The sequence below is a fragment of the Chiloscyllium plagiosum genome, chromosome 9 (assembly GCF_004010195.1).
Source record: "Chiloscyllium plagiosum isolate BGI_BamShark_2017 chromosome 9, ASM401019v2, whole genome shotgun sequence".
NCBI lineage: Eukaryota > Metazoa > Chordata > Chondrichthyes > Orectolobiformes > Hemiscylliidae > Chiloscyllium > Chiloscyllium plagiosum.
Genome location: NC_057718.1, coordinates 54277241 through 54304898, shown reverse-complemented (window position 1 = coordinate 54304898; position 27658 = coordinate 54277241).

The window sequence follows — 27658 nt, the reverse complement described above, 5'->3', positions numbered from 1 at the left end:
TCTTAAGATCGTCAACCTGATCCAATAAGTTATAGAGCTGCTTTTCAAGGACATAGATCTGATCTTTTGATGAACCAATCACGGTCTCTGCCACTGTGGATAGACCCTCGATCTCATCAGCTCTCTTCACAAGGTTTTCAAGTTGATGCTCATGTTTTTGAATTACGGTGGAGAATGAGTCCAACTTACGATTAAACTTTCCTTCGATTGTGTCTTTGATCTTTTCGCACAACTTTGTGAGCTCCGTGACAAAGACCTGGTTAGTAAACAGGTCCATCAAACTGGGAGGGTTGTTCACAGCACTGGCTGTGGGCAAACTCAATGTTTCCAACAGGTGCCCCTTGTGCTGGGACTTACTCGATCCTTTTCCATTTTGTTATTTCCAGTCGACACAAACGGGATTACTAAAGATCCTATGACTATTCCAACACTGAATTTTAATGGAATGACTTGAGTGGTTTGGGTTACAGCGCTACTTTTTGTGTGCTGTGATGCAGAGCCCATCAAAGCACACCATTCAGACCACTGCCCTCTTGGATCCCCCTCCAATTCCACTTTTAAGGGTATCACTGAAAATGCTTCGACTATCCTATCACAGAGTGCATTCCAGGCCAGGTCAACTTGCTGTATAGAGGTTTTTCGTAATATCCCTCAGGTTATGTTGTCAATCACCACAAAGATGTCCTCTGTTACCTACCCTTTGCCAGTAGAAACAATATCTTCCTATTTATCAAAATCTCTCATAATTTGAACATCTCGATGAAATCTCACCCTAACCTCCCCACCTGTAAGAAGAATGATATAGCTTCTCCAGTTTCTCCATATAATCAAAATCTCTCTTTGATTTAGCACTTTAACCACAGGCTAATCTGAGAAAGCAGCACAAGTTTGCAGGACTGCATTCTTTTCCAAAGTCTGGAGCATTATTAACAGTAATCTGTGTCACCTCCATTTGGCAGGGATTGCTCGGATCAATATTTTTGAGGCTTTTTTTTGCATACCTTCTGGATATGTATGTTAGTGACTTCTTTTCTGAATGCTCCCATGACATTTTTCTGTTAAGATAATTGTTCATGTTGCCCATATTTGAAGGAAGAATGGAAGAAAATCTCAGGAAGATCAAGGTATGCTAAGAAACCGTGATTACTGACAATCAATGTTCATTTTAATTGCTCTTTTTTCTGCAAGGCCTCTTTTTGCACTGCACCCTGATTGAGCTGTAGAATCCTGACAGTGTGGAAAGAGGTCATTCAGCCCATCAGGTCTGCACTGATTCTCCAAAGAACATCACACTCAAACCCAACCCCCCTCCTCTCTCTTTTACCCCACAGTTACCAGAGCTAACCCACCTAGTGTGCACGTACCTCCAACACTATTGCCAATTTAGCATGGCCAATCCACCTGACCTGCACATCTTTGGATGCTGGGAGGAAACCGGAGCACCTGGAGGAAACCCATGCATACACGGGGAGAATGTGCACAATCCATACAGTCGCCCGAGACTAGGATCGAACCCTGATCCCTGATGCTGTGTAGCAGCAGTGCTAAATACGGAGCCACTGTACTATCTATATTTAACCAAAATTGGCAGGGAGTAATTAAAAGATTAAGATTGCAACACAGCTGTGCACAATTGAGTTTAGAATTAAAGTTGGTTGTGTGTAGCCAGGGTATTTCATTGCATATTCTGAACAGACATACACAACTTAGAGGCCACAATGCTGATAACAAAGTACTAACCTTGACAGAGCTAGAACGAAGTTCAAATGAAGGTGTGGTATACCTGTGCTGTTATCTGCGTAAGTGTGAACTGATTTTGACTAATCTTACAGGACAAACGTTTCAAGGTTTACAAAATAGTTTTCATTTACTGCAGGCTGCATAATGTTGCACTGAAAAAGGGCTGCAGTCTGCACCGCAATGTCAGGGAGGTTAAAACAGTAAAACGGTGAAAAAACTCATGAGGAAGTAAGATCAGTCTTGACATAGTAATAAGGTATGGTATACAGAGGAACCTTGATTATTCGGCATTTGTTTAATCGAATTTCAGATTATCCAAACAAGATTGCAAGGTCCCGATGCTGGGCTGTTATCTGGCATTCGATTATCCGGAATTCGATTAAACGAATGAAATACTCCCCATCCAAGTCCTTCGGATAATCAAGGTTCCTCTGTACCAGTGATCAATTCTAGATGCATTTCAAGCAGTGGGAACTATACCTTTTTTTTTAAAACAGACACATCACATCTCCTATTGTTTCATACTCAATCCTTCTAAAATTATTTCTTTCCATTTTATGACTGGTTCCTGTTCAGTTGTAACAAATAGCAAACAAGGATGCAACACAGTTTGAATTCAAATGCATAAGATTTATTTCCTCTGTTGTACACTGTGAATCCTGGCTTGCAGCTGTACCATGTTTGATACTTTGCTTCAAAAATGTAACACCTAGGGCTGCAGTTTCCTTTTGGGAGTGCATGCCTGACTGACATGTGATCTTGTCTAAAGTTTTGTTTGCTTTTTCCGCATGGTTTGGGGTCACAAAGTAATTTGCAGCCTCCAAAATAGGAAGGGAGGAGAGTGGGTGCTAAGGAGGGGACGTGCTTAGCAACAGTAGCTTTACTCCTAAAATTGCTTAAATCATCCCTAAATATAAGGCCTCACTCCCCCCAGCCCCAGCCAATCCTGCCCCTCACGTATCTTTTGTGCAACTGCATGTATATTCCAGAGTCACTCACATATTATCCATTATTTTGATTGATTGACTAATTTATTTACTGCTGTCACATGTACCAAGTGTTGTTCTTGCTCTTGATGCCTTTAGGGAAAGGTGGGGACTGTGGGTATGGAGTGCTTTATTTCCTCCTCCAAATCTTTTTTGATTTAATCTCTACCCTCCCCCTTCATATTAGCATTGCCTTTATCAGGCTTTGTTTGTTACTTGTTCACTGGACACATGGGTGTTTTCCTGGTGGTGGAAGTATTGAATAAATACAAAAGAAAAGTGTTATTTTGAATTCTATATTAGTAAATCACGTATCAGTGGAAAATATTGTACCTTCCTTGAAGAAAAATAAAATATCTCACCATCTAATAAAAGCCTCTATTAAATATAATATAATTGATAATAAGAAAAATAAATGCATTCTTCCATGTGAAAATAACACTGTAACATTTGTAATTCTTTTAGCTTGTGTCAACAAGCTGCAATCTACAATGATATTAAAACATGCCTCGATGCTCAGATGAAACTTTGGACTCTCATCTCCCACTCTTTCAAAGTGAATCCCTTTTGGAAGAATGAACTCTGATACAAGTTGCAGAGTTTCACTGACTGCTTTAAGTCAAACACAATGATTAGATGTTGCTGTTACTCACTGAATATGACATTACTTGGTAAGTGGTGAACCATGAATACTTCTTCAATATTATTTTAGATGGTTAAAGGATTTCTGCTTTCAGCTGCTTGACAGAATTTAGTGCTGCACTTTTTTGATTGACTAGCCTGTCATAAAGAAGAGGGTTTCTACAGCCTGTAAATAGAAAATCTATGACTGTATGAAAGAAAGGAAAGAAAGACTCACACTTAGTTAGAATCTTTCATTGTCTTGGGAGATCTAAGGTACTTTGTGGTCTATTTTTGAAGTAAGTTTGAAATGTCGTCATAGTTGCTGCAAAGTTGGAAGTGTGTCAGTTAAATTGTGTACAGCAAGCTTTCATAAACAGCAGTGTGATAATGACTAAATGACCTACATTACCATGAATTTTGATTGAAATATGAGAATCTTCTTCAGCATCTTCAAGTTTCTGAAGTGGAATTTGAATCTGCAATCTTCTTACTTAGAGACAAAATACTGCTAACTAGGTTACAGTTGTGAAAGAAATTCTCTCAAGCATTTTAGAACTGAGTTAGCTTGTAACCTTTGTGGAAAATTCCAGCCTTCCAATGGAACACACTGACTTGATGATATTGACAATGACTTGATGATATTGACAATAGCTGTCATCATCTCAATAGTATTGCTGTAAAGTAAATTGGATTAAAGCAGTTGCTCCATTATTTCTTTCCAAGTTGAGCAGCCTCACTTACCTCGACAACCAGAAGCAGAATTTTCAGAACATAGACCTTCTGCAATCCAATGGGAAATTATCAGCCAGCCAAATAATTAAGTACCTCAAGGAATAATTTGAAAAGTGGAGGAAATTTGTCTGGCGTCATGATCAGCAATTCTCCCACAAATATCAAAGACGACAGATTATCCAGCTTTTTAGCTGCTGGTTTTTGTGGTATACATTTATCAACAACTAGCATCCATGTTTGCATGCATAACTAACTGCACTGGATGAATTTTTTTACCTCTGAAGTAGATTGGAAGGTCAACTATAGACACTTTAGTTATTGCATTAGTTTTTTAAAGCTTGAATTGATGTTGAGTTAATTCATCCTAACCAAAGAGAGCAGTAAGAAGCAGTTGTGTGACCAAACTTAATTAAAGTCCTGTAGACTTGCAGAGGGAAGTAGGCAGGATTTTCACACAAGCGCTTTGCAATGGTTTATGATAGAGAATGTGGGAATATTGTGTCAGGAGAGAACTAGATTTTGCTGTGATGCCTCTGTGGGAAATAATTCATCAAAATTATCATACATAAAAAATAATCGCTTCTGTGAGGCAACTGAGGGCACCCAATGCAGAACGAGGGTCCCCATAATAAGGCCGTACCTTTGAGTTTGGAAGAGTCAAAACAAATTATCATTGAAAGGTTTCTAATATTTCATACATCTGAAAATGTTCTATTTCCTACATCCCCACATTAATAATTCATCTATATCTTTGGCTACAAACTGTTTGAAACTGAATAAACCATTATGTTATTCCATTTTAATGATTCTCAACTTTGGCATTTGAAATGTTATGTTCCACTAGTAATTCACAGTATCTGATATTTCAAAGTAATTTCATCTGGTTCTAGTTACTGTTGCCTAAATTTCATTCCAGTCTATGATGTACATTGCAGTAGCAAGCAGAAAACAGAAACTTGACCTTTATATTTCAGATAACGTGAAGGGCTATAGGCAGAACTACCATCCCTATGTTAATGGCTGTATAAGAGACTGGGAAATTATATCTTCTAACTCTTGAAAAACTGCAGCTGATGAAATGCTAGTTAGACATGACCTGAAACTCTTTGAAGACTTCTCAAGTCTGCAAACCTTTACTTGAGAGAAGTATTTGAACCTTGAAGAGGAAGATTAACATCCCTAGTTGGAATGGCTCCACTGTGCATTAGAGTCTTTAAAATAGTGCTTTTTTAGATTCTCAATAAGATCCCAATCTGCCTTTGAATGTTGGATTTTTGCTTGGTGGAGAGGTTAATTCTGATGCACTCTTTCAAGCACTGCTAGCCAATGTGCAAGACAAGAGTTTAGTTTGCATTGAGTGAGTATATACAATAGTTTCTCTCTGCCAGCAAAAGTTATGTCAATGGAGTGGGTCATCATGAATCTCCAGCCCAGGGATCCTTTGCCATGTTTTAAAATATACCAGCAAAGACAGTGCTGCAAGCGCAGTTCAGCTCAGAGTTATTTACAATGACAACCTTTCTGATAATTTAATTTTTCCAATTGCATTTGTCCTTTGCGGTAATCAACTGTGGATTATGTAAAGTGTCCACTTTGCATTAGACTGAATTCTAATTAAGATTCAGCATATCAATAATAATGCCAACCAATAAAAGCTGTACATGAATTAATTAGTGTAGCAATATTTCTTTACATCCTATTTGTAGTTCTACATTAGATGCTTGGATGGTTATGGACCTATAATTATTGGATAATAAATATTAATGTATATCAGCATCAGAATAAAAGCCCTACAACAATGCTTATCATTTTCTGTAAAATCACTTCATTAAAAAAGTGTGACTTAAGAGAATAATAATGTGGTGTGTAGCTTGTGACTGTCTAAGCATTGCATAGAAAGTAAGTAAGCAGTCAGACATTGCCAATTCTGCAAATTGCATATTGGGAATAAACATGCAAGTTTGTTTTTATCTGGACGGAGATGTCTGCAGTCTTAAACCAAATTACAGTTGCCCTTACTAAGGTTTTATCCATCACTAACCTTCAGCACGCTGGTCTTCAGTGAAATCGTAGGAATGATATGGTGCTGGCCCATGAGAGTGATATTAACAAAAGGTAAAGTAGGAACTCAATGAAAGCTCCCCGTCTCAGTCAACATCTGACATATTGCTCCATATTCAATGTCCAAGTCTATATGTGGAAACGTTTTTCTCCAAAAACATACTCTATTTATAAAATGTGTAAACAAAAACATTTTAATTTGAATATTACAAGACAATGAGCAAATGGTTGCTTTATGATACTATCAACCATGTCCTAACATCCCCCCCCTTTATTAAGTAGTGGAAGGTCTTGTGCTTAGCAACACAAAATACTCTGACCTGTACATTTCTTGCTAATGTAGTTTGGGTACCAGATTATGTGCCAGAAGTAGGCTGGGTTGCCCGTGCTCCCAGGAGGCGCTGAGGTCCTCCCTGTCTCAGTGGGGGCAGAGCTAAAAGCTGTCCCATTCCCTGCTTCACCCCCTCCTAATCCCTCCCAACCAAGCCCTCACCCACAGTGGTGACCTGACTGTTGTTCACGTTTATTAAAGTTGTCAAAAAGTGGCTGAGACAGTACTTTCTTGTTGAGCTACCTTCCCAATTTCTTGTACTGTTTGGATGATCTCTGACTGCCTCTCCTGTTTTGAGAACCTGCCACCTTCCTTATCTGGCAGGTGGAACCAGTCTCCAAAGGTTCAAATAAGAGCTCAACCATGTGACAATCTTGACTTTAATCTATTTCTCATCTCAGATACATTTAGGACCCAAAAGAGTCCTGATTCCTATTTCTAGCCTCTGGTGGGGAATTTGAGCCTCTTGTTAACTGTGACCTTTCTTCTATATGCATAAGGTAATTAATCCAAACTGGTAAATGCAGTTATATAATATTAATGTTTTTACTTGAGACTTCACAATACCATTGTATTTATTTTGCACTCTAAAGTTGTTGAAAAATAAATGAGATATAATTTTCCATATGTGCCGAATTGTTCAGTGCCCTTGCTCTCAAAGCTGGAGAGTTCTAATTCACAAAGCACTTTGATAATGGCTTGGTAATAACTCTTAGTGGGTTTTAGGAAATCAGGCAGAAAACATTTCCTTTTTGTGAGCATAAACCCAGGTTGATGATCTCCTGCTGTTGACTTTTGTCAAAGAGGACTATCGAAATGACTTTTTGAAGATTTATAGCAAATGGAATTTCACACATCAGAACAGTTTATGTGCTGGTCTCTCATGGATGCCCATAGTTCAGGAACTGCATTTACGTGCAAGAATTGTATGTCAGAGTGAATTAAACAATAATGGACATGGCTGTGTTCTGAACTGAAAAGGTGCTTCATTGCTGAAGGATATGTCTAAATGGCAAATCTATGAGTCTTAAGCGGAGCTTCAAATTGTCAATTGGTACCCTGTTTCCTAAATACCATGGATTCAAAGTTTCTACATTTTAGCGTCAGTAATTTAAGTTTCTTTTTTTTAAAAATCACTTTCTGATGAAAGCGTACAATGTACTTGTGTTCCCCAATGCCTTAAATTCTGAATTCAATTTATCACAGTAGCATTATAAATAAGCAGATAACTAAACTGCTGCTTTACTATTGACACATTATGTACAATATGTACAGATGCATAAAATTCTGAAGTCTTCTTATTAATTGCTGGTAGCAGGGAGGCACAATACGTGGGTATTACAAATAGTAGAATGTACCCACCCACCATCCCCTGACACACACATACACACACTCCTACAGACACACACACTCATGCAGACCCTCCCTCATACGCTCACACATACACTTCCACATGCACCCTCTCATAGACATATACCCCTTTATACTGCCACTCACACACATACATACACACATTATCTCACAGACACCAATAACCTCCCCCACAACCCCACACACATCCATATGCACACACACATTTATCAATTTGTGGGGTGAATCTGTACTTGCAGAATTACATTTTACTTTGCTCAAAAACTGCATGAATCAATGTACGATTCTGTAAATCCGTAAATCAGTCTGACCATTGTGGCACAGACAGTCTCACGTAAGGAAGCTCACACCTTCAATACATTATCTGGGCCAACATGACACCAATTGTTAAAGTTCACTTGAGTATGTAACTTTTAAAAGAATATTGTGATTTAAATATGGAAGAACTGAAACCAGCATGGTCATTCTAACAGATGAGAGACTTAAAAAATCCAGGTCTTTTTCAATACATAATTTCAGTTAAATCACACTGTCAATTTTTGCTATAAATTTTGAGTCTTATAATATTATACTCCATAACCTCCTGATGAAGGAGCAGTGCTCCGAAAGCTAGTGCTTCTAATTAAATCTGTTGGACTGTAATCTGGTCTTTTGACTGTGTTTGAGTCTGTGGGAGTGCTTAGTGATGGAATAATTGGTTGAAATCATTGATGTTTGCAGGGAGTGGTGCTGTGCATGAAGTATAGGAACGATTCTGAAAGTGTTAATATTGAAGTTGTATTGGACTGCATCCAATCTGAAGATATTATACAGTTTTGGTGGAAAATCAGGCAGTTTGGTGTGATGAAGATAAAATACCATCTCTAGCCCCAATTGTCTTAAGTAAACATGCTTAATTAGTTCATGTAACTTGTGCCTATTGCTACAATGTAATAAACTGCCTCTTTTTACATAAGACAAGTAGTTCTACTTCATTCATAGATATTTCTAATTAACTTATTCAGGTATGTCATTGTACATTCCAGTGTCGGTGGAACTTGAACCCACACCACCTGGCTCAGAGGTAGGGACAATACCATTATGCCACAAGAACCGCAGCTCTCCGTCGTAGCATGCACTACTTGTCTGTTCTCCACTGCTGATAATCAGTTAGGCTCTTAAACTAAGCAGAGAAAAGGATGTGGGATAAATGATGGCATGGTGGAAATGTCACTGAACTTGTAAACCAGAACGCAGACTAACGTTGAGAGCTCTTGTGGTGTCATGGTATTGTCCGTACTTCTGAGTTTGGGCCCTCCAGCCCAGAGCCATAAAATGTTCTGTTATTCTGCTATGATTTTGTATCTTTGAAGGCCTGTAACGTTAAGCTTCTTATTTCTTCATTTTTCTAATTTTTTTTGTAAGAATCTATACTCAGAACCTGTACTCAGGTACCTTTATACCTAAGGTAGCGCCATAAGTGACGGCTTGTAAACTTCTTGCTGTACTCATGCGTACATGTGTCAATAAAGTTAATTCAATTCAATTCAGGTTCTGACAGATTTGATGAGTTTCTCCAACACTTTCTGGTTTCATGTCAAATTTCCATCATCTGCAGCATTTGAGTGTCTAAATAGTGCAAAATAGCTTTAATACTCGATTTGACCAATAATCTATTGGGTATGAAAACTAAAACAATAACAGACATTGCTGGAGAAACTCAGCAGTTCTGGCAGCATCTGTGGAGAGAAATTAGAGTTCACGTTTCAGGTCCAGTGACCCTTACTCTATTCTGTAGGTACTGGTAAAAGTCAGCAAGGATGAGAAACATAGTCAGCAGGATTTGAACTCAGAGAGAGAGTTAAGCCCTGGACTCCTAACCAAACACTTCAACCACTCGAATTACAGACACCAAGCTTATGTTAATATGTGCTGGTCTTGTGTGGTTTTGTGATTGTCCTAAAAAGCTTTATTCTGTCGTTTAATGTCTAAATTATTTACACAAAGCATGTCAGCATTTTTGTCTACTTGGTACAGTAAACATGAAATTTTGTCATATTTATCTGTTCAACTATTAGCTGGAAGTTTGAATTTCTTTTAAAAAATTATTGGTATCCACAGGATCATGATACTGCATGCAAATGGCATTGGACATAATTTTGAGTATGAGACATACCCACCAAAAGTGATTGCTTTGTACCATTCTGACATAGGAAACAATCCTGGTTACATTCTAAAAATATTCCCAACATTCATTAGATTTGCTATCTACACTCTAGAGAGCACAATCCAGACATCTCTCACATTCTCGGATGCAGGGAGGTTGACTAATTATTACTTCAGCACAGAGATTTCAACAACACCACTTTCTGGCACAAGTTCTAACATACTGTCCTTGGAATAATTGAAAATCCATGATGTTGCATAAAATATTGGCCACATATATCCTGAGTGTTCTCTGGATAGCTGTTCTTTTGTCCTTAACATAATAAGTGTGGATTGAGCTATACTAAACGTCCACGAATAAAAAGGTTCCCACAGAACCAAATTATCCTGACTTGTTTCACACCAAGAGTTCAGTTTAGAAGAAAAGGAAAATAAATCACGCTTAACAGCACCTCAAGGTTGAACGTCTTCTAAAGCTGAACTCTTGCTGAGTTTAAATCCCATAATCCCCTGGTTTCTCAGACACCACTGCTGGTGATACATAGTATAACACAGGTTGCTGTCTGGACAGCAGATACCTGCTGGCAGTAAATATATATGGGACTTGCATCAGAAGTTTATACTTGGCGCAAAAGGTAATTAATACAGGGAGGAATGTGACCGACATTAGCTATGGTGAGGAATATGGCAGAATTGTGTGAGAAGTCCGGCAAAGTCTATGTTGATGTCAGAAACAACTCGCTGGATATTTTTAACAAGTTCCAGATGTTGAGAAGAGATTCTCGCTAGGCAGCAATGAGTTGCCCACTAAGGGGGATTATTGCTTATTAATGACCTTATTAACTGCACAACTGATCTCATTAACATGCAGCTGTCTATTACACAATGTCTACAGGGCCAGAAACCTAGCTCTCAGACTGGACTTCAGGGCTGCTCACTTGCTCTGATAGAGCTCACTCACTGGTGGCTATCTACATGCTCACAGTACCCCTGCCTCACATTGCCTTGCCTTGCCGTGCTAATTATCACAAACATACAACTAAACAGTTTGCCTGGCTGGTCAGAGCCCTCAGACAAGCGGGTGTGGACAGCTTGCAATAGACAGTGTACTATGTCAATCTCAGACCTGAACCACGTGCCAGCAGATTTCACAGCAAACATACTGTATGTGGAGTAAACAGGCAATATTTCTTAACGTTTCGGGGGCGTAGGCCTCACTGAAGTACGTGGAGGCACCAGTCAGTCAGGGGTCCCAGCATGCTATGTCAAGGGCAGCCTCCCATACCAGTCCAGGGGATTGGCCGTGGTTCATTCTCAGTCAGTGGATCTGGGTTTCTGCAATCAGGCAGTCGATCAAGGTCAGTGCTGTGGCTCTATAGGCCAATGCTGTTGGGAGAAGTACAGCCGTCAGTAGGGGTCTGGGTGAAGGTGGTATGTCATGGTCAGTCCATTAGATCCTTGCAGATAAATGGATGGATGTGTGGGGTATGCTATGTTCAAGATGGGTCACTGCTGCATGAAAGAGATTCAGGAATCTATACATCAGGATTGGGGGCTGCAGGCAGTGAGACAGTGGAGGATGGCAGTTGTGATGGAGATTAGAGTATTTGTAAGGGGGGAGAAAATGACCATATTTGGCATGGTCATCTCAAATGTCAGAGCTGCGAGGTAATGGAAACGGGTTGGGAAGGGACCTAGTGCGAAGCTGAGAGGGTTCACAGGAGGGGCTAACAGGAAGGGGATCTGGATGTTTGGGTTCTCATTGATGTGTAGAGAGACAGGCTGGAAGCCACTGACCAAAGAACGTTCATTATTTCCTTCCATCATGCTGGAAATCGAAAGTACACGGTGAGTTAGATAATGGCTGTGATCACAGCTGGAGACAATGGGTTAAGTGTCTAAATTTGTGAGGACAGTGGCTGCAAGACCCACCAATATGAGATTGTTTAGAAACCAATATTTCATCCAGAATCATGCAGTGTACTGGACATAGAACTTCCAGATATTACTAATGCATTGGCTTCCTGTGTGCTGTCCAATTCCCTGCCCCAGACATTGCTGACAAATTCATTCAACAGCAACATTTATGCGCACAGAGGCTACAGAAAGAATAAGGATGCTGATGACAAGGGCAATGATGCCTGCAGAACCCATTGCCCTGGATATATCTTATTCATTTTGATACCACATCAGGAATAGTGGGAGGCACGGTGGCACAGTGGTTAACACTGCTGCCTCACAGCGCCAGAGACCTAGGTTCAATTCCCACCTCAGGCAACTGCCTGTGTGGAGTTTGCACATTCTCCCCATGTCTGCATGGGTTTGCTCCGGTTTCCTCCCACAGTCCAAAAATGTGCAGGTTAGGTGAATTGGCCATGCTAAATTGCCTGCAGTGTTAGGTGAAGGAGTAAATGTATGGGAATGTGTATGGGTGTATTGCTCTTTGGAGTGTTGGTGTGGACTTGTTGGGCCAAAGGGCCTGTTTCCATACTGTAAGTAATCTAATCTAATGCTGCAGCAGGGTCTCCATGCAAACACTGATCCATGGCACACTCTGTATGGACATGATATTTGGCATCATGTTGGTGATTTTACATTTGGGACAACACAGTAACTCAAACAGATATAATGCCAAACTGATAATATTGATCCAAGATTAATATTATATCTACATTGTCCTTGTGATTTTTGAGAAGGTTTGTAGCTCAATTTATGGATCAGGTTGTAAATTTGCTTGCTGAGCTGGTTGGTTTGTTTTCAGACATTTCATCACCATGCTAGGGAACCTCATCAGTGAGCTTTCAGTGAAACGTTGGTGCTCTGCCCCGCTTGCTATTTATCTGTCTCAGTTCATTGTGGTGAGTGATATCATTTCCGGTTCTGCTTCTGAGAGATTGGTAAATGGAGTCTAAATCTATATGTTTGCTAATGGAGTTCTGGTGTGGATGCCAGGCCTCTAGGAATTCCCATGCATGTCTTTATTTAGCTTGTCCCAGGATGGATATATTGTCCCAATTGAACCCGTGTCCCTCTTTGTCTGCGTGTATGGATACCAGTGATAGTTGGCTATGTCTCTTGTCAAAACCTAGCCAAAGAAACACTGGCCTCACTGCTGGACGAACCAAGGACACAAACGCTTGACAATACCAACTCCATCAGCAAGGACAGCATCCTCAAACTAGTAGACCTGTGCCTCACAACCTACTTCACCTTCAATGGCAAGATCTACAAACAAATTAATGGGATACCTATGGGATCACCAATATCAAGACTCTTAGCAGAAGCAGTTATGCAGAGGTTAGAACGAACAGCCCTTCCCATGATCCAGCCCAAGCTTTGGGTCCATTATGTGGATGACACATTTGTCATCATGAAGTGTAGCAAATTAGAAGAAACCCACAAACACATAAACAAGATCGGTATAAAGTTCACCAAAGAGGAAGAGAGCAATAACAGACACCATTTCCGAGATATCACAGTAGAACAAAAAGCCAATTGAGAGCTGTAGAGCCACGTCTACAGGAAAGCCACACACACAGACCAGATACTCAACTACAAGAGCAATCATCCCAACATACACAAATGAAGCTGCATCAGGACATTATTTAAATGAGCCACAACACAGTGCAGCACCCAGGAACTACGAGAACCCAAGGAGAAACACCTGTACAATGTATTCAGGAACAATAGTTACCTGATAAGCGCAGTCTGCCAATTCTTACACAACAGACCTAAACAAGAAGACACAACACGCCCAGAGACTGTAGCCACCCTGCTATACATCAAAGATATCTCAGATATGACGATCAGCTACTCCGGCCTCTCAGCATCATGGTAGCCCACAAACCTACCATCATGATGAAACAGTGCCTAATGAATTGAAAGGACCCCATACCAACAATCAGCAGAATGACTATCATATACAAAATACTCTGCAAGGATTGCAACAAACATTACATTGGACAGACGGGCAAGAAACTAGCCACTAGGATACATGAGCACCAACTAGCCACCAAAGGACATGACTAACTATCACAGATGAAGAGGACACGAGTTCGACTGGGACAATGCATCCATCCAGGGACAAGCTAAACAAGGACATGCACAGGAATTCCTAGAGGCCTGGCATTCACACTGGAACTCCCCTAACAAATAGATAGATTTGGACACCATTTACCAACCTTTTAGAAACAGAACACGAATGATATCACCCACCACAACAAACTGAGACAGATAAATAGCAAGCAGGCAGAATACCAACGCTTCATCGGAGGCTCACTGAGGATGTTACCTAGCATGGTGACGAAACATCTGAGAACAAATTACCAAATCAGTGAGCACATTTACAACCTTATACATTGTACAGTCATCCTATGCCAACAAAGTGCCCTCAAGAGTTTTTACTTTCTTTCCCTCCTACTACGCTTAGAGATCCCCAGGTTCTCTCGTTGGACTGAGGGGAACCATTCAGCAGTGTAGCCTGTTGGCTGTCAATGTGCAACTGGAGAACTATTGGGCCATTCTTGTCTGGATGGCCCAGGCAAATTTGAGGGTCTTCTTGCCAGAAGCAAGTGGACCTTCCTCAGGTTCAATGTCCAGGGGATGGAAGGTGACAGGCAGGGTACAGGCTGTCGACTAAGCCATTTCTGGACCATCCTGAGTGGGTGTGATTCCTTCTCTGGCTGATTCCTATGGCACTGCCCTATGCTCTTGTGAGGAAAGGTATGAGAACCAGCTTTCCTATTATGCTGTCCCCATGCTGAGGACCAATGGCTGGGACACTGGGGTACAGTGTGTGCATACCTCAGCAAGCCCAGAGGGTGCTGGACCTGGCACTCCATGGCAGCTGCTAATGTGTCCGTGGAGGCAGATAGACACTCACTTGCTTGAAGCAATGCTCTGTGTAATGTCTGCACTCTGTCTCTACCCTGTTATGGACTGGAATGAGAAGAGAGGGAGGAATTGAATGAGATGAAAGTGGGTGGCACAACCATTAATGCTGGTGCAGGTAATCAAAAGGTGGTGTAGCAGAAATAGAGTGAATGTGAGGCAACAAAGAGAAGTATGGTACTTGTTCTGGCAAAACAGTGAAAGTCATTGACGTTTGTTTGTCACTGCTGATGATTCCTCTGGACTGTAGAAACTGCATGGGCCCAGGAGATGATCGTAGACCAGGCTACCAGTAATCTAGTGTCAAGGCTTCTTCTATCTGTCTGTCTTCTCGGAAGAGGACATCTCTCTTCTGCGCCACGCTGTCCATGAGGGCCTCCAGGTCTCTAGTGGAGAATTGTGGCAGCCATCTTCTTCGTCAATATCTTCTGACTGAATGTCCTCACAGAATGCCAGCGCACTGGGGCTGTGGTCTTTTGGCGGTTATTCAGTGAGTAATGATTTCTTCTGGAAACAGTACATGATGGGATGGGGCTATAATTGGATAAGGAACAAGATAGTGATAGTGTGGGAAAGTAATGAGGCAAATGTGGTTGGATATGGCGAGAGATCTCACTGGGTCTTTTAGTGAGAATCCCTCCAAAAACCTCAACAAAAATGACATTTCACCAAAATATTCTGCTGATAAAACTTGTATTCTTATCCAATAAGGCCACAGAACTTTGCCAATAATTTGTTAACTTTTGGATAACAACACAGTGTTGGAACATTTGAACGTGTAAAATTGCTGGCTAAAATTAGAAAAGAAAGGGAAGATCACTGCATTAGATTTTAAACACACGTAAACCATTGAATATAATTTATATGGTCTACCATGTACTGTGCCTTTATTGAACTGATTATAAAATATTTGACTGCAGTGAGTACATCACGGGCGGCACGGTGGCACAGTGGTTAGCACTGCTGCCTCACAGCGCCAGAGACCTGGGTTCAATTCCCGCCTCAGGTGACTGACTGTGTGGAGAATCTAATCTAATCTAATCTAATTATGTTAGAGTTCACATGACTGCTGCAACTCAGGAGTATATGAATACAGTCTTGCTTTTCTATCCCAAACAACCTATGTTAGAAAGGAGTTGGTAACGTAACAGATGCACAATCCATTTTATAGCTTCAGAGATTTAGTGAAATCAGTTCATTATAATAATTTGACCACCTAATGAAGGAGCAGTGCTCTGAAAGCTAGTGCTTCCGAATAAACCTGTTGGACTATAACCTGGTGTTATGTGATTTTTAATTTTGTACACCCTAGTCCAACACCGGCACCTCCAAATCGTAATAATTTAAGTGTGCTGTTGTACATTTTCCATGAGTGCAAGAGATGCAAATAAATGCAAGGTTTAGGGAATTCAGAGTGCAGTCACTCTTGATGATCTGCTTTTCCAGCTATAAGACCAAATATTTTTTCGAAAGTCTGGCTGAACCTTGGTCTGTTGGCCAGTAAAGTGTCTGCTGGCTGATTCATGTATTTGTAGACTTGAGGCTGCCTAAAATGGCAAATATCACCAATGCCAGTTTGATTGTGTCATGTCAAGTAAAAGTACAATGTTCAGGGTGTCTATATAGTGATGCACAGACCTGTCTCTGTGGATTTTCTCCGGATATGGGACTTGAAGAATTTCTGTGACAGAATCATGGAGCACAGATGGCAGATACAAGGCTTTTGGGATGAGGGTGACAAGACATCAAGTGCATGAACTGCTCTTCCTCCACAGGATTCCTAGCTGCCATTGTGGTGCTCAGTTGAATTTCCGTAGACAAGATTGATGGCTGCCAGCTGCTGTCAGCCGTAGTGTAGGAAGAAGCAAAAGGAATCTTTTACTGCATGAAGGCATTGAAAACACCAGCAGCAAGTGGTACACTACAGATGGCCCTGTGTGAAAAGCACAGCAAAGTTTAAATACTGCATTAAGCTGTTAATCGAACCTTTAAGAACTAAACATTCAAAACCTAGGGCAAGAAATCTGAACAGCATTCATTTTAAAAGTGTGATAAGCACTGATAGAATGAAATAGGATAAGGAAGTACATTTTAAGCTGGGACCAATGTAAATATGATTACCTATGATGAACAAAGAATTAACACTCATGAACAGTACAAGGTTTTCAAAATGTATTAAAATTGATCCCACTGAATTTGGAAAGTATATCAAGTCGGTTCATAGAGTCATAGAGATGTACAGCATGAAAACAGACCCTTCGGTCCAACCCGTCCATGCCGACCAGATATCCTAACCCAATCTAGTCCCACCTGCCAGCACCCGGCCCATATCCCTCCAAACCTTTCCTTTTCATATACCCACCCAGATGCCTTTTAAATGTTCAGATGTATAAGCCTTCATCCCTTCATCTGGCAGCTCATTCCATACTCTCTGCGTGAAAAGGTTGTCCCTTAGGTCTCTTTTATATATTTCCCCTCTCACCCTAAACCTATGCCCTCTAGTTGTGAACTCCCCCACCCAGGGAAGAGACTTTGTCTATCTACCCTATTCATGCCCCTCATGATTTTATAAACCTCCATAAAGTCACCCCTCAGCCTCCGATGGTCTAGGGAAAACAGCCCCGGCCTATTCAACCTCTCCTTTACAGCTCAAATCCTCCAACTCTGGCAACATCCTTGTAAACCTTTTCTGAACCCTTTTATGTTTCAGAATTTCCTTCTGAACGGAAGGAGAGCAGAATTGCACACAATATTCCAAAAGTGGCGGAACCAATGTCCTCCCAACTCTTGTACTCTGACCAATAAAGGAAAGCATATCAAACGCCTTCTTCACTATCCTATCGACCTGAGATTCCACTTTCAGGGATCTGTGAACCTGCACTCCAAGGTCTCTTTGCTGAACAACATTCACAGGACCTTACCATTAAGTGTATATGCCCTGCTAAGATTTGCTTTTCCAAAATGCAGCATCTTGTGTTTACCTAAATTAAACTCCATCTGCCAGTTCTCAGCCCATTGGCCCATCTGATCAAGATCCCATTGTAATCGGAGGTAACCTTCTTCGCCGTCCACTGCACCTCCAATTTTGGTGTCATCTGCAAACTTACTAACTGTACCTCTTATGGTCACATCCAAATCATTGATATAATTGACGAAAAGTCGTGGATCCAGCATTGATCCTTGTGGCACTCCACTGGTCACAGGCCTCCAGTCTGAAAAACAACCCTCCATCACCACTTCTACTTTTGAGCCAGTTCTGTATCCTAATGGCTAGTTCTCCCTGTATTCCATGAGATTGAACCTTGCTAACCAGTCTCCTTTGGGGAACCTTGTCGAACGCCTTACTGAAGTTCATATAGATCATGTCCACCGCTCTGCCCTCATCAATCCTCTTTGTTACTTTTTTTCAAAACACTCAATCAAGTTTGTGAGACATGATTTCCCACACACAAAGTCATGCTGACTATCCCTAATCAGTCCTTGTCCAAATACATGTAAATTCTGTCCCTCAGGATTCCCTCCAACAACTTGCCACCACCAACATCAGGCTCACTGGCTTGTCCTTACCACCCGTCTTAAACAGTAGCACCATGTTAGCCAATCTCCAGTCTTCTGGCACCTCACCTGTGATTATTGATGACACAAATATCTCAGCAAAAGGCCCAGCAATCACTTCCCTAACTTCCCACAGAGTTCTAGGAAACACCTGATCAGGTCCTGCGGATTTATCCACTCTCATGTATTTCAAGACATCCAGCATTTCCTCTTCTGTAATCTGGACATTTTTCAAGATATCACCATTTATTTTCCTACATTCTATATCTTCCATGTCCTTTTCCACAGTAAATACTGATGCAAAATACTCATTTACTATCTCCTCCACCTCCTGTAGCTCCACACAAAGGCCGCCTTGCTGATCTTTGAGGGGCCCTTTTCTCTCCCTAGTTACCCTTTTGTCCTAATTGTATTTGTAAAAACGCTTTGGATTCTCCTTAACTCTATTTGCCAAAGCTAACTCATCTCCCCTTTTTGCCCTCCTGATTTCCCTCTTAAGTATACTCCTACTGCCTTTATACTCTAAGGATTCACTCGATCTATCCTGTCTATACCTGACATATGCTTCCATCTTTTTCTTAATCAAACCCTCAATTTCTTTAGTCATCCAGCATTCCCTATATCTACCAGCATTTTCTTTCACCCTAACAGGAATATACTGTCTCTGTACTCTCATTACATGTATCTCATTTCTGAAGACTTCTCATTTTCCAGCTGTCCCTTTATCTGTAAATATTTGTGCCCAATCAGCTTTTGAAAGTTCTTGCCTAATACTGTCAAAATTGGCCTTTCTCCAATTTAGAACTTCAACTTTTAGATCTGGTCTATCCTTTTCCATTATTTTAAAACTAATAGAATTATGGTCGCTGGTCCCAAAGTGCTCCCCTGCTGATACCTCAGTCACCTGCCCAGCCTTATCTTCCAAGAGTAGGTCAAGTTTTGCACCTTCTCTAGTAGGTACATTCACATATTGAATCAGAAAATTTTCCTGTACGCACTTAGCAAATTCCTCTTCATCGGGTGGCACGGTGGCACAGTGGTTAGCACTGCTGCCTCACAGCGCCAGAGACCCGGGTTCAATTCCCAACTCAGGCGACTGACTGTGTGGAGTTTGCACATTCTCCCCGTGTCTGCGTGGGTTTCCTCCGGGTGCTCTGGTTTCCTCCCATAGTCCAAAGCTATGTAGGTCAGGTGAATTGGCCATGCTAAATTGCCCGTAGTGTTAGGTAAAGGGGTAAATGTAGGGGAATGGGTGGGTTGCGCTTCGGTGGGTCGGTGTGGACTTGTTGGGCCGAAGGGCCTGTTTCCACACTGTAAGTAATCTAATCTAATCAAAACCCTTAACACTGTGGCGGTCCCAGTCTATGTTTGGAAAGTTAAAATCCCTGACCACAATCTTGATTCTCTTCAATCTTATAGTGGTTTATACAAACTTCAGGGGCATGAATAGGGTAAATAGACATGGTCTTTTCCCTGTGATGGAGGAGACCAGAAGTAGAGGGCACAGGTTTAAAAGACATAAAAGACACCTAAGGGGCAACTTTTTCACAAAGAGGGTGATACGTGTATGGAATGAGCTGCCAAAGGAAGTGGTGGAGGGTAGTATAATTGCAGCATTTAAAAATGATTTGGAGATGCCAGTGTTGGTCTGGGGTGTCCAAAGTTAAAAATCACACAACACAAGTTATAGTCCAACAGGTTTAATTGGAAGCACACTAGCTTTCGGAGTGATGCTCCTTTATCAGGGGTGATAGTGGTGGGCTCAATCCTAACACACAGAATTTATAGCAAAAATGTACAGTGTGATGGAACTGAAATTATACATTGAAAAATTGATCGTCTGTTGAGTCTTTCATCTGTTTGAATACCATGATAATTTCACTTCTTTCATGTGTAAATCACAAAACTTTTTTTTAAAAGTTGCATTCTCAGGTTAGCTGTTAACTATGGGTGATAGCTAGACAATATGTTGAAGGTGTTGGCCCCCTGTGTTCTCTGTCTATGCCATGATATTTAGATTGATTCTAATCTAAAAAGTGAGATAACGGAGTTTTACATGAATTCATGCAGTTTTTGAGCTCAGAGTTCTACATGAATGCATGCAGTGTGCATGTGGGTCTTTGTCTGTCTGTGTGTGCCTGTCTATCTGGTTTGGGGGTTATGAGTGTGAGAAAGTGTATGTGTGTGTGTAGTGAGTGTAGAGTGCCATGTGTATGTGTGTATAGGAATGTGTGTGTGTGTCTGTGTGTAGGAGTGTCTGTGTGTGTGCATGTGTGTATAGTGCAATGGTGGGTCACCTGTAATGTGACATGAAACCAAGGTCCCGGTTGAGACCCTCCCTATGGGTACCGAACTTAGCTATCAGCCTCTCCTCAGCCACTTTTTGCTGAGCAGAGGCTGATAGCCAGGTTCGGTACCCATAGGGAGGGCCTCAACTGGGACCTTAGGTTCATGTCACATTACAGGTGACCACCATTGCACTACACACACACACACAGATTGATCTCTTTCCTCATGATCTCCCTGGGTCCCATCTCTCAACCTTCCCAATTTGCTTAATTCAGTGAAGTTTACTGGGGGTTTGTTGAACAGCTGTTGTATGATACAGAGTGATGCCAACAACGTGAGTTCAATTCCTGTATTGGCAATCCTCTCAATCTTCCCCCTGTCTCAGACATGGTGACCCTTCAAGTTAAGCCATCACCAGTTGTCTTTGTATAACGAGAAAAGTGTCCTTTGGGATTATGGTGACTCTACCTTTACTCTTGACATGAAGAAGGAGTGTCCCATCTGATATTGGCCTGTTCACTTTGTAAACTTCATTATCTTTAAAATGAGTTATTGTAAATTCTGATAATTAAATGCAAGCAGGTAAATATGTTCACATATTAAATACTGATGAATGGAAAGTGCTACTTTCTTAATATTGGTGTATCTCCAGTCACTGCTCTGGCAAAGAATTTGGCATCATGCACCTCGATCCGGAAACTGGTGCTGACTCTGCCCATCCATGCAAGTGCAGTGTTACTGATAGACCAAGTAAAGCTCACCACCCTCAGTCTGTTTGAGTCTCTGTTCAGTGCCCTGTTCACTTCTTCACTCAGTGCCCCACTCTCCTGCTTGCCAGTTCACTTGATGCCCCAATCTCTTCCTCACCTTTTCACTCAGTGTCCTACTCACCACCCTGCCAACCCCTCATTGACTTCCCTTTCACTTGCTGATGTCATTAGAAATCACTGTTGTGGTTTACTATGACTTTGTTTGATTTCCACCAATGCTTAAATTTAACCCATTCTGTTGGGATCTTCAATTTCTGAGACTACGTGCGGATGCTGCAGCCACCAACCCCACGGTGATGGATGGCGTAACTTCTGCCTCACATCATGGCAACTTCCACAGCCACTTATGCCCTTCACAATTCCTCATGCACCACATGTGACATCACTTCCGCCCTCACAAAATCGCTGATGCTCAGTGACTTCCGCCCCCCACCCCCACTGCCGTGTTTGCCACCACTTCTGCCCCCACCTATGCCACTCACCTGCACTCTGCTGACACGCCCCCAACAGATCCCACTGTCACCATGGAGAGGTCTAGGAAGGGGATGGAGGTGTCAGAGATGGTCCAGGTAAATGTAAGGTCAGGGTGGAATGTGTTGGTGAAGTTGATGAATTGATGAATTGCTCAACCTCCTCGCGAGAGCACAAGGTAGCGCCAATGCCAAATGGCCACCAGTTCCACCACAGAACACACCAGATGGCTTCCTTCTTTAGGGAACGCAATTTAGATGCCCTCCAACGCATCTCGTCCACATCCCACACCTCTGCCCTCAGACCCCACCCCTCCAACCGTAACAAGGACAGAACTCCCCTGGTGCTCACCTTCCATCCTACCAACCTTCGCATAAACCAAATCATTCACCGACATTTCCGCCACTTCCAAACAGATCCCACCACCAGGGATATATTTCCCTCCCCACCCCTTTCCGCCTTCCGCAAAGACCGTTCCCTCCGTGACTACCTGGTTCTCTGAGACACCCGCACCAATCAACCAAATCGCCCCGTGGCTCAACATTTCAACTCCCCCTCCCACTCTGCCGGGGACATGGAGGTCCTGGGCCTCCTTCACCGCCGCTCCCTCACCACCAGACGCCTGGAGGAAGAACGCCTCATCTTCCGCCTCGGAACACTTCAACCCCAGGGCATCAATGTGGACTTCAACAGCTTCCTCATTTCCCCTTCCCCCACCTCATCCTAGTTTCTAACCTCCAGCTCAACACTGTCTCCTTGACTTGTCCGGAGTTGTCCGACCTGCCTAGCTCCATTTTCCACCTATCCACTCCACCCTCTCCTCCCTGACCTATCACCTTCATCTCCTCCCCCACTGACTAATTGTACTCTATGCTACTCTCTCCCCACCCCCACCCTCCTTTAGCTTATCTCTCCACGCTTCAGGTTCTTTGCCTTTATTCCTGATGAAGGGTTTTTGCCCGAAACGTCGATTTTGCCTGTCCTCTGATGCTGTCTGAATTGCTGTGCTCTTCCAGCACCACTAATCCAGAATTTTGTTTCCAGCATCTGCAGTCATTGTTTTTACCCCTAATGAGATAGCAGTCCTACTGTATGGTAAGATAATGGCGATTACCTTTTACTTGTATATACTTGTGTGATTACATGTCAAGAGTAAAAATAACTACTATCACTTGTTATGAGCAAATGTGAGTTTGGAAAATTATATTATGGAAACCTGCTGAACCTATTAGGTATTCATTATCTGTAGAAGATGATATTAAAATGTTTAATTGTTGGGTCTTGAGAAACAGAATACAACGAATACCAGTTTTGATTGTATTGTTGAAATATTTAACATTTTGGATACCTTGATACAAAAAGCATGTTATTGCAGAGGTTTGAAGTGAGCTAAAAGAATTAAATTATAAAGGTTGTAATAGAGTAGTGTGAGATATTGTATTTGAGGTCCCTTCACGAACCCACCCACAAGTGCTTTTATTTCCCACACCAGCGCTTTATGTTTATTCATTCATAACTCCTTTAGTAACCCACTCACAAGCGAACACTGCGTTCCTGTTTCATTCATTCATAACTTCCTAATCTAACCCAGTTTCATTCATTCATTCATAAAACCATGGTTTGGTAGTATATTTTATACCATAAGATAGACCAAATTAAAACAACCCTTTCTAATCAAAACAGCACTGTCAAACCCATGACTGCATTTTCACATCTTATCAGCTCTTGCTACACGCAGTGTTTAGGCCTATTTACTTCTGAATAAGTGTAGTGTATTTAGAACGGTACCACCCCTGCCATCGTGTCTCCACGAAAGATTATAATACTAATCAGCTCTTACCAACCATCTCTCGGACTTGAATAGATAACAGAACACCAAACGCTTTCCCCAATTAGTATGTACTTGTTGCAAACCTTTTAAACTGGGCCACTATCACTTTAAGAAACTAACTTACAAAACAGAACTTATGTAAAATTGCATGAATGAATGAAACTCACACTGGCAAATAGTAAACAAATCTCACAACCCAGCTGTGATAATCAGTTTAATATCCTTTAATCTTTTATTAAATACAGGTACAACTTCTAACTTACTTAGAGCATATAGACTGAGTTTTTTTAACTAACATTTACTAACTTAAGAAACAAAAGGACTAACACCTCTTAATTAAGCAAGCAGACTAGATAGACATGCTTAATCCTATCAGGAGTAGCATCCCAGCATTTAGCACGTGTTTAAACCTGTTTCCTATTTCGCATGACAGCAGCCCTTCAAACCTTTGTGTACTGTAGATAAAACAATGTCACACCATAGTAATGGTATTATAATGCATGTAAGAACTGTGAATAAAGAGGCTAGTGTAATGACTGTATTTCAGGATTCTATTCCCACCTCAAACTTGTGCTACTGCGGTTGCTGAATGAAGAGGGTATTTTTGCCTCTAACCGATTTCGATCATTATTTGAACCCACAGTAGGCTTGAAGAGAAGATGAAGGGGTGATATAATTGAGGCATTTAAGATGATTAAAGAAAGTGATAAGGTCGATAGTAACCATCAGGTGCTCTTGTAGTGCAGGGGCAGTGACCATACCTCTGATCAGGAGACCCTGGACCAAATCCCAGTTGCTCCTGAGGTGTGTAATGACAGGCTGAATAGGAAACACGTAGAGCAAACCTATTTGCTCAGCTAGGGAGCCAGTAAAGGGATATAACTTTAAAACAAACCTATTCAGTGCTAATGCCAAAGACTAATGGAAAGCTGTTGATGCTAGGTTAATTGAAAATTTCAAAACTGTGATTGGTGGATTTTTATTTGGCACGGGTATAAAGGGTTATAAAACCAAAAAAATGTAGATGGATTTAAAATTCAAATCAACTACAAGCTAAGTGAATGATGGAGCTGATTTATAGGCTGTTTGGATTATTTCTGTTTCTGATGTGATTATCTGGTGCTATAAGACCCAATCCTTATGGATCGATTAAAGGGCAACACCACCACTGTTATGCCTGCATCTATCTCTTCATCCCTCAGAGTCTGCTATAATTGTTCACTAAGGAAAGCAGCACACAAATTAGTTGGAAGAGTTTGCCTGTAAATTCTGACAATATATTACATAAATCAGCAAAATAGCAATATGCCTTAAATAGAAAGATCCTAACTGAGAGAGAGCGCTGCAATTATTGTGCAGTGTCAGTTTTATATGGGCTTTGAGCATCTGGAGTTCCAAACTCATTACAAGGATGTCCCATAATTTAGACAAAATCAGGTTGTAAATGCCACTTTAATTTCGGGGTTGCGTAATGATTTTTGTTGGACAAGAAGACTGCATATACAATAGAAAAGGAAAAATTGCATTGTAATGAGAAAAGGAGAAGACAGTGGGACTAACATGAATTGACACAGGAGTAGGCACAATTAATTGAATAATCACCTCTATGTTGTAAGATTCTTTGATACTTAGATCTCAATTGCAGAGATGCTATCCAATAGAAAGTATCACTATGGCTGCCAGAGATCATAGCATGCCGAACTATGAATAAATGACTGGAAATTAGGAATAGAGTGGAGTTTATTTAATCTTTCAGAATATGTTAGGTAAGAAAAATAGTGAATTGTGAAGGAGAAGGTGTATGATTCCAAAAGAACATAGACAGGTGGTGAGTTTCCCAAATGGGGGAGATCTGTCTCAGAGAGAGATTTCAAAACATGGTTAAGAGGAGAGTGTAAGGTGAATGCTAGCTGTCGTTGATCCATATGGCCATATGAATTGAGGCAGGAGCAGACCAATTAATTCTTGAGCCTGCTCCATAAGACCATGGTTGATCAGATTGTAACCTCAGATCCATATTCCTACCTACCTGGGATAGCCATTTATCCCCTTTGTTTTACAAGAATCTAACTACTATTGCCTTAAAAATATTCAAGGACTCTGTTTCCACCATTTTTTCAAGTAGAGTGTTCCAATCCTTTGAGTGAAAAAAATTCCCCTCATCTCTGTTTAAATGAGTGCCTCCTGGTTTTTAAACAGTGAACCCTTGTTCTAGGTTTTACCATAAGAGGAAACATCCTTTCCACATTTGCCCTGTTAAGAATCCTCAGGATCTTACATATTTCATAAAGTCACCTATACTCTTCCAAGTTCCAGTAGATACATACCCAGCGTGTCCAGCCCTTTTCTGTACCCTCTTACTCCAGGTAAACTTTCTCTGAACTTCCAATGTATTACCTCCTTCCATAAGCAGGGTGACTAATACTGATCACAGTTCTCCAGATGCAACTTCACCAGTGCCCTTTATAACAGGCATAACTTTGCTACTTTTGTATTCAACCTTCCCTCCTACCCCCCACCCCCACCCACACTCAGTGAAGTAAAACATTCTATTAGCTTCCCCAATCCCTTGCTGTAATAATTAGCCAATATTGCCTGGAATACATATTAAATTCATTGGTATAACACCCCAAAAGTCTTGCAAACATTTCCAGTCTTTAGATGTTTTCAATACTTATGGGTATAAAGTTTCATTAATTTTTATTTTTCGGAGTAAAATTGTTTTCCTTCGGATTTCTACCTCTGCAAAACATATATTTCTTTCTGGAAATATTTTAAAATATAAACCATAAGTATTAAGTTAGCCTGGTACATTGTTTTGTAGAGGAATTAGACAAGACTATTATTTCGGTCTGCAGACTGGAAGAAGCAAAAATGGCCCTTAGTAGAGTGATAAGCTCTTCTTGTCGGATATGGGAGTTTAGGGACAGTTTACATGTTACTGAGGATTATATCTGCAATAAATGCTGTTGGTTGGAAATCCTATCAGATTGAATGGAATGGTTGGACAGGCAGTCAGAGGCAAAGAGAAATTTACAAGAGCAAGAGGGTGTGATGGATAACAGTTATAGGGAGGGAGAAAAGTCTCAGATACAGTCACATCGATGGGTTAACTCCAGGAAAGGTAAAAGAGGTAGGCAGCTAGTGTAGGAGTCTTCTGTGGTTATCCCCAATTCAAACAAGTATGTTGTTTTGGAAAATATAGGGGGTGATGGATTCTCAGGAGAATATAGCATGAACAGCCAAGTTTCCGGTATTGAGACTGGCTCTAATGTAATGAGAGATATGTTAGGTTCCAAGAAGTCGATTGTGTTAGGGGACTCTCTAATCCGAGGCACAGATAGACAGTTTCTATGGCCCAGCAGCGAAAAATCAGAATGGTGTGCTGCTTCCCTGGTGCCAGGATCAAGGATGTCTCAGAGAGAGTGCAAAATGTTCTCAAGGGGTAGAGGGGCCAGCAGAGGTCATTGTACATATTGGTACCAATGATGTAGAGAGACAGACGGATGACATTCTAAAGGGAGAATACAGAGAGTTAGGCAGGATTTTAAAAAAGAGGCCCTCGAGAGTAGTAATATCTGGATTACCCCCAGTGCCACAAGCGAGTGAGGGGAGGAACAGGAGGGTAGAGCAGATGTATGCATGGCTGAGGAGCTGGTGTTTGGGAGAAGGATTCACATTTTTGGATCATTGGAATCTCTTCTAGGATAGGAGTGACCTGTGTAAGAAGGATAGATTGCACCTAAATTGGAAGGGGACTAATGTACTTGCATGGAGATTTGCTAGAGCTGTTCGGGAGGATTTAAACTAGTATGGTGGGGGGGGGGGTGGGAGGGGGGTAGTGAGGAAAGAGATCGATCTG